Below are 7,944 nucleotides of genomic sequence, written 5' to 3' on the forward strand. Positions count from 1 at the left end.
TAGGCAGCATCATAATCTCATGAACATTAGAATCATTACCAAGAAACGAAAGTACCTGGTAATTTAATTGGCATGCGCGAGCTCTAGTAATTGGTCCAGTATATGTAACAGTAGGGGCTGTGGATCTAACAATGGTATTGATGTCCTCATCAGTAATACTAAATTTCTTAGCCACTTTTGGAGATGTTTATGGGCTAAGTTGGGGACTAAACTGCTTTTTAGTACTACTTGTCACCCCCAAACTGATGGACAAACTGAAGTAGTCAATAGAACATTGTCTACTATGCTTAGGGCTGTTTTGAAGAATAACAAGAAAATGTGGGAAGAATGCTTGCCTCATATTGAATTTGCTTATAATCGTTCATTGCATTCTACTACTAAGATGTGCCCTTTTGAAATTGTGTATGGTTTCCTACCTCGTGCACCTATTGATTTGTTGCCTCTTCCATCTTCGGAGAAGGTTAATTTTGATGCTAAAGAACGTGCTGAATTGATTTTAAAAATGCATGAGTTAACTAAGGAAAACATTGAGCGTATGAATGCTAAATATAAACTTGCTGTAGATAAGGGTAGAAAACATGTTGTGTTTGCACCTGGAGATCTTGTTTGGTTACATTTGCGTAAGGATAGATTTTCTAATTTGCGCAAATAAAAGCTAATGCCACGTGCTGATGGTCCTTTTAAGGTGTTAGAGAAAATAAATGATAATGCTTATAAACTTGAGCTGCCTGCAGATTTTGGGGTTAGTCCCACTTTTAACATTGCAGATTTGATGCCTTATTTAGGTGAGGACGATGAACTTTCATCGAGGAAGACTTCATTTCAAGAAGGGGAGGATGATGAGGACATCAATACCATTGTTACACCCACAGCCCCTGCTGCTGTACATACTGGACCAATTACTAGAGCTCGCACACGCCAATTGAATTATCAGGTACTTTCGTTTCTTGGTAACGATTCTAATGTTCATATGAATATGATGCTGCCTAAGTTGGATACATTTGTTTTGCTTACAAATGAAGGGCCTAGCTTGGACAAGAAAGATGAACCTTGGAGCAAGTTCAAGCATGGAGATGATGGCATGCGCAAGGGGAACAAGAACGGAGTTACAAGTGATGATTCCAGGACTCTGAAGCCACCATAATGAGTGCATGAAGCATGGGACGAAATATACAAGATGCCACTTCATAAATTTCGTTCAGAGGCTATTCTAGGTGCCGCGTCACCTTATTATTGGGCCAGGCCCATGTATTTTCGAAATACTTAAGTATAGGCTATTTTTAGAGTCCATATGTGTGGGGAAACAAGAGTTAGGGTTGGTTTCGGACCCCTCCACCAAGGGCCACGAAATTACCCCTCTCTCCTCCATATATACAGCCCTTAGGGCATCGTTTAGACTTTGGGTTTTGTTTAGATTAAAAGTTCGCCATAGCTGCAACTTCGCGTAATTCGTTTGTGTCCAACGACCAGACCAAGACGTCACAGAACCCCACCTTGATCAATAAAGCTTTCATCTTATATTCGCAATATCCAGATTGCAATCTCAGTTTCTTGCTTGTTCTTCATTTGCTCGCAGGAAACAGGCCCTCGTGGTCAGGTTGATCGTGCTCCGGCGTGGTCAATAACCCCTCGGAGTTGGTTCAGCGATTGCTAAGGCGCGACGTGCTCGCACGTTCGTAGTCGGATCGTCAAAGTCGACTTCCTCTAAAACGATAGCCACCATCTCATCGAAAGATGGGACACCTTTGCCTCTATCATATGTCAATCATACAAGTACTGAGGATTACCTCGCCTAAAAAATTCGGATCATTACAACACATGGACAACATAGGGGGTCTTGCAACATAATCCATTCAGAGACATGACACAACATGCAAGTACAATAATCTAATGACAATTTCAACTGGTATCTAAAGAAGAACCGGGATTACCTTGGGCTTCGGATAGCAGAAACAGTAGGACCTCCTCCGTCTTCAAATGCAACATTCTTACTTCCTCCAACTCTTGGGTTGCTTGCATAATGCGTGCCGCTAATTCTGTAATTTCCAGCCTCAAGATAAAGATTACCTCATTCATGGCATCCACACCATCTCTTTCTGCCTCTAGTAGAGCCTCAAGCACTATAATATCTGTGCTCAGACTGCTCTCCAGCGGTGTTGCCTCTGAACTGCTACCATCTGGTAACATGGATGGGGCACTGTTTCCACAAATAGATTCTGGGGCTGTACATTGTGTCCTAGTGTGAACGACATCCTGAAAGGTTTCCGTTGGACATCAGTAAGAGATAGTTATCATATGATCCAGGCAGTAAGCTTACATGGTAAATGACGGATGAATTATTGCCGAGCATGGCAAACTATATTTAAATGGTTTGAAGCAGCATCAGCCGAAAAGAAATTAAAATGGTAAGATGAAACTAGGGATGTAAGTGGCAAATAAACGACATCCGCCAGTACCATCTAGTTAGTTTTTGCTACCTCCCCAGTTCATTTTCCTCAAAAAACAAAAACTCTTTTGAACTATCATACCACTAGTGGACTTTAATCAGGATTAAATGGGACCCAGTTGACATCCCTAGTTGAAAGGGAGTGTACAACCGCTATATTTAAGTTGCCAAGGCATCTAAGCAGTTGAAATAATCTAAGAAAGCACTTAACAGTGTGGCCTCATATAAACTACGAAGACAGTCTTGTGATGAAGTTGAGAGGAAAAGTTAAGGACTCAAATGAAATAGGCATGCATTTCTTTACGATAGTACATCAGGCACTGTTGACATATTGGCCAACTCAGGTATAGCGTAACAACAAATAAGCATTCGAATCAAGCAATACAGCAAAGCAGACAGCTGAACTATTTGTAATTCAGTAGGATTACACGTTGAGGGCACAATCCAAGAAAGCAGCCCACTCGCATTACATTTCACATGTACTAAAACACACTGGCTTACCATATGTTGCTGTGAAGCCTAGCTGCTGTTGCAATGTTCTTTGAAGATATCGTCAGCATCCCGTGGTTGCAAATCTAGTTGTTGTAGTTTATTCTGCACCATCTATTTAGGTAAAATTAATTTTAATCGCATGCACTGGTCCAAATTGATCATCAATGGTTCATCTAAATTAATGAAAGAAGGGTGTGTGCATACACGACAATATATCTGCTTCCCTCTATTTTTATGCTTGTTCGAGGTGCCAGCCCCAAAAGAACAAATATTTTGCTTGATGGGGTTGGCAGCTCCATAATTAATAGAAGCATCAAATTAGTCATGCAACTTGGGAAGATCAAGAACACACAAACAAGTAATGAACAGAGGCTCGGAGCAGTGATGTAATAGCTAGCATCAGAAAATGTAGGGTAAAACGAACAAAAAGCAGCGGAACCACATGCTAGTTTGCTGATGTGTAATTAAGCATAGAGAACATTAAGTAGTCTGATGGAACCAACAGGTGGCATCAGAACAAAACTAAAGCATATTAACTATATGTACACTGGTATGTAATTTAGCACATGTAACATGTTCACTGCCAGAAGTATGGCCCTACAGGTGCAAGCAGAATAACGCGTCTCATGAAAAACTGAATGATGTCCTGAAGAAATTCAAAGGTGCGGTGCTTATGCTAGGAAACTGAACGTAGGCGCCGGCCATTGGATAATAGTACCTGATTCTCGGTGGCGTATGGGTATCATTGTCATACTTGATAGCTAAGGATCGTCGATGATGCCAGTGTTGCGGTTGAGTTTGGGCCGGCTCTCGCCTTTGCTGAAGCGGCTCCGGTGCTACGGTTGCGGCGCCTGTCGACATACAAGAAAGCTCATCTGTGGTAAGTGAACAGTTGCACGATAAAGAGAAAAACCGAAGGAGTACAAATCGAAATAACCCGATGTGGCTGCGGCGTCGGTAAAGCAGGGCCGGTGGAGTTGAATATGGCGTCCGTGGAGCGGGTCCGGTGCAGTGGATGAAGGCTTCGGCGAGCGCGTTGTACAGTGCTTTTGGTGAGGCGGATCTGTTGCGGCGTTCGAGGGCTTGTATGAAGGGCCAGCGAAGGGGTGGACGAGGGAGTCAGTGAAGGGCCTACGCTGTGGTGGACGAGGGCGTCGGTTAAGCAGATCCGGTGCGGTGGACCATGATGGCGGTTAAGGAGATCTGGAGCGGTGGACAAGCCAGTCGCTGAAGCGGCTCCGGTGAAGTGGTGAGTTGGCAGTTGGGGGTTCCAAGGTGCGGAAGGTAGATCCGGTGGGGTGTGAGGTCCACCGCTGCGGCGGAGGACTAGATTCGGTGGCTTGCCGTGGTTGGGGGGTCGGGGAGGGGAAGGGGAGGGGTTCTGGGGGAGAGTGTTGGGGGCAAAGAGGGGAAAACAATGGAGTTACCAAAGCAGCCCTTTTCCGTTCATGTGGCAGGGGTAAAACAGGAATATCGCAGGGCTAAACTTTCGGGCGCGTGATATTTCGATGTGAGCGGGAAGTTTGAAAGCTTTTGGCGCCTAAAATTATAAGTATTCTGCTCTCGTACGACCGACTATGATATCATGGCCGACAATTTGTTTGTTTTGCACGCAAAAAATGTGCAAGTTTTGAAAATCAATGTCTCCAACTCGAAACTTAGATTGTCCATTCAATTCAAATATGGATCATTGAGCTACTACAAGCAAATACCATCATACGGTCCAATTCAAATGAAATTCCCAATGTGTTTATCCTAAATATGATGACAAAAGCAAAAATGTGTATGTGTATGAATAAAGTGGATGATTATAAAGTTTGAACATGCCCGTATGTGTATATCTCTAGGTTTGATATATGAATTTGAAATCACGAAATCCCGGCTTAAAAAATGTACCTCCGTTTAAATGAATTACAAAAGCTAATGACGGAGTCGAATTCCAAAATTCCAATCTTAGGTTTGTAATTCTGGTACATCAAGGTATATCACGCATGTTCAAAAGTATCGTTATCTCATAGTACAAACTGTGAAACAAATTGATCAACCATGAGTGCACAATATCTCAATTACCCTAAAGTCCCTCAAATATAGACACCTCACTCTTTATCTGAAGTCAACCCCCCACCACCACACACACACACACACATAAGAAGTTGTTCTCTCCCCCAAACACCAACACACGAGCACATTAACACCCCTCTCTCTTGTAAAGTCCGGACCCCCAACATAGGTCTCTATCACTTTGTCTCTCGGGCATGCACACATCTCTTCCCTCACTCTCTAGGTCTCCCGCTATCTCTCTTACCCAAACACACGCACTATATAGAGTATATATTTCCCATACACACAAAACGTCGCCCCCAAATGTCTATCTCCCTAGTTATGTGGTTCTCGCGCACTCACCTCACACACCACCCCCACTGCAAACAAGCACACTTTGTCTCCTTGTGCGCCACTCTCCTCTTTCTATCTCTCGCACATGCGGACCCGCCCAAGCTCCTTCCCTGTATACATATATGTCGTGACTCTTTGCATAGCTCCCTAATGTATAAGCGTTCTCGATTTCGCACATTGTTCTCTACACCATCTATTCTAGATCTCTCATGAAGTCCCTATCACACACATGATGACTCGCTTCCCTTGCGTCTCCGTTCATAGGCCAATTTCGGACAACATCAACATTGTCTCCCTATCTATACGCCATTTATGGACACAAACGACCCGTCTCGCCCCCTCTCTTCCTCTCTCTCTCTCTCTCTCTCTCTCTCTCTCTCTCTCTCTCTCTCTCTCTCTCTCTCTCTCTCTTTCTCTCGCTCTCACACCCCTCTCCCACACACACACTCGATATCTCTTCCAAATAGTCTGCTCCCCTCACCCGCACCCGTGCTATCTCGCTACTACACATGTCACACCATTCCCCCTTCCCTTATACTAGGTTTACATCATCAGTGGTCTCTCTACTCCACATACACTCTCTCCCTCTCACACACAAACGCGTGCACGAACACACACAGACACGCACAAACACCCATTTATCTGGATCCTCATCTCTCCTCATGTACCCATGTGTATCTCACACACTCACTCTCTAATTATGTATATGTGTCTCCACGTTACACAACACAAAGCCCCATGTACATGTCTCTCTCTATCCTCCACACACATAGACACAAAGAATCTATTATCACTGCCTCAGTCTCTAACATATCACACACGCACACTGTCTCTCTCTCTCTCTCTCTCTCTCTCTCTCTCTCTCGCAAACACGCTCAAAAAGGGTTTCCCCGTGAATAACTTACCATCTATTCATCAACAGTCGTGGCAGTACGGCGAAAACGAGATGTGAAAAAGAATAAATCTACACATGCTTAGACCACCTAGTATGACTACTAGGACTAGAGCAAGCCAAAAAGTGCGCCGCCGTCACCCCCTCCTTGTCGGCGATGGGAAAATCTTTGTTTTACATAGTCGAGAATTCATTGTGCTAAGGCCCCACATGTCGAGGCGTTGAATAGAATGTAGATGCTAGTTTACGGAAGCAAGTATCGATAATACGTTGTATCTCCATACTTATATTTCTTCTCTATAAAAAACCGAGTTGTATATATCTTGCCCTTCAACCTCAAGGTTTTTCGCAATGTTCCTTGTTCCTCTTTTCTAACGAAGTGTTTTCGACTTTGTTCATCTTCGTTGCATTCTTTCTTTCAATTTGTTCAACCTTTCAAGGTTCTTTGGGTTCACTCATTTGTCAAATAAGCAACTTAGTTTTACCTCTTCCTCTTCCTTCTTCTCTACGGTGCCATTCTAGATCTCGGGACGAGATCCTTTCGTAGTGGTGGAGTGTTGTAACACCCCGGATGTAATTTACCTTAATTGTATTCCAACTCTTGCCTTTTCTGGCACTAAGTTATTCTTATTTCCTCGTTGTTGGGTTTTTGTCTCCGTGTGTGTTGTCTTTGTCATGCATCTCATATCATGTCATCATGTGCATTGCATTTGCATACGTGTTCGTCTCATGCATCCGAGCTTTTTCCCCGTTGTCCGTTTTGCATTCCGGCGCTCCTATGTCCTCCGGTGGTCCTTTCTACCTCTTTTCATGTGTGGGTGTTAAATGTTTTCGGATTGGGCCGAGACTTGCCATGCGGCCTTGGTTTACTACCGGTAGACCGCCTGTCAAGTTTCGTGCCATTTGGACTTCGTTTGATACTCCAACGGTTAACCGAGGGACCGAAAAGGCCTCGTGTGTGTTGCAGCCCAACACCCCTTCAAAGTGGCCCAAAACCCACCTAAACCTGTTCCATCATCTAGATCGTTCGATCACGATCGCGTGGCCGCAAACCGCACCTCATTTGGAGCCCCCTAGCTCCTCCTACCTCTATAAATAGACCCCTCCACGAAATCCCGGGTCTCCTCCCCCCTAACCCTAGCTATTTTCCCCCGCAGTGCGCCGGACAACGTCCGGGCGTGCCCGACATCGCCGCCGCCAACCAGAAGCTGCCACGTGGCAACCGCCGGCGCCTCCCGCTGCGGCCCGCCGCAGCCCGCGCGGGGCCCTCCCGGCCCATCCGCCTCGCGCTGCCAGGGAGCGCCGCGCCCGCGCCAGCCTCTCCTCCGGGCCGCCCCGCACCAGCCTCGCCGCCCGGCGCCACCGCGTGCCATCGCCGGCGCCACCACATCTGGCAGCCGCGCCCTCAAGCTCCGGTGCCGCGCCCGCGTCCGCACCTCGCCGCCCTCGCCACTACGGCGCCGTGCACGCAGTCCGGCGACCCCTCCGTCCTCCTCCCGGCCGGATCCGGCGAACCCCGACTCCGGCCATCCTCATTCGTCGTGCAGCTACAGTGAACTCCGGCAAGATCCCGATCTGGATCTGGATCGTCTCGGTTGACTTTTTTGTCCCTAACCCTAATTATTTTGCATTCTTTGACATGCCATAACTTCCTCATCGTGGCTCCGATTCGTGCGTGTAGCATATCAAAATGTTCGTCTCGACGAGTACATCATTGCAT

This window comes from Triticum urartu, chromosome 2A (genome assembly GCF_056163025.1).
Source record: "Triticum urartu cultivar PI428250 chromosome 2A, HENAU_Tu73, whole genome shotgun sequence".
In the NCBI taxonomy this organism is placed as follows: domain Eukaryota; kingdom Viridiplantae; phylum Streptophyta; class Magnoliopsida; order Poales; family Poaceae; genus Triticum; species Triticum urartu.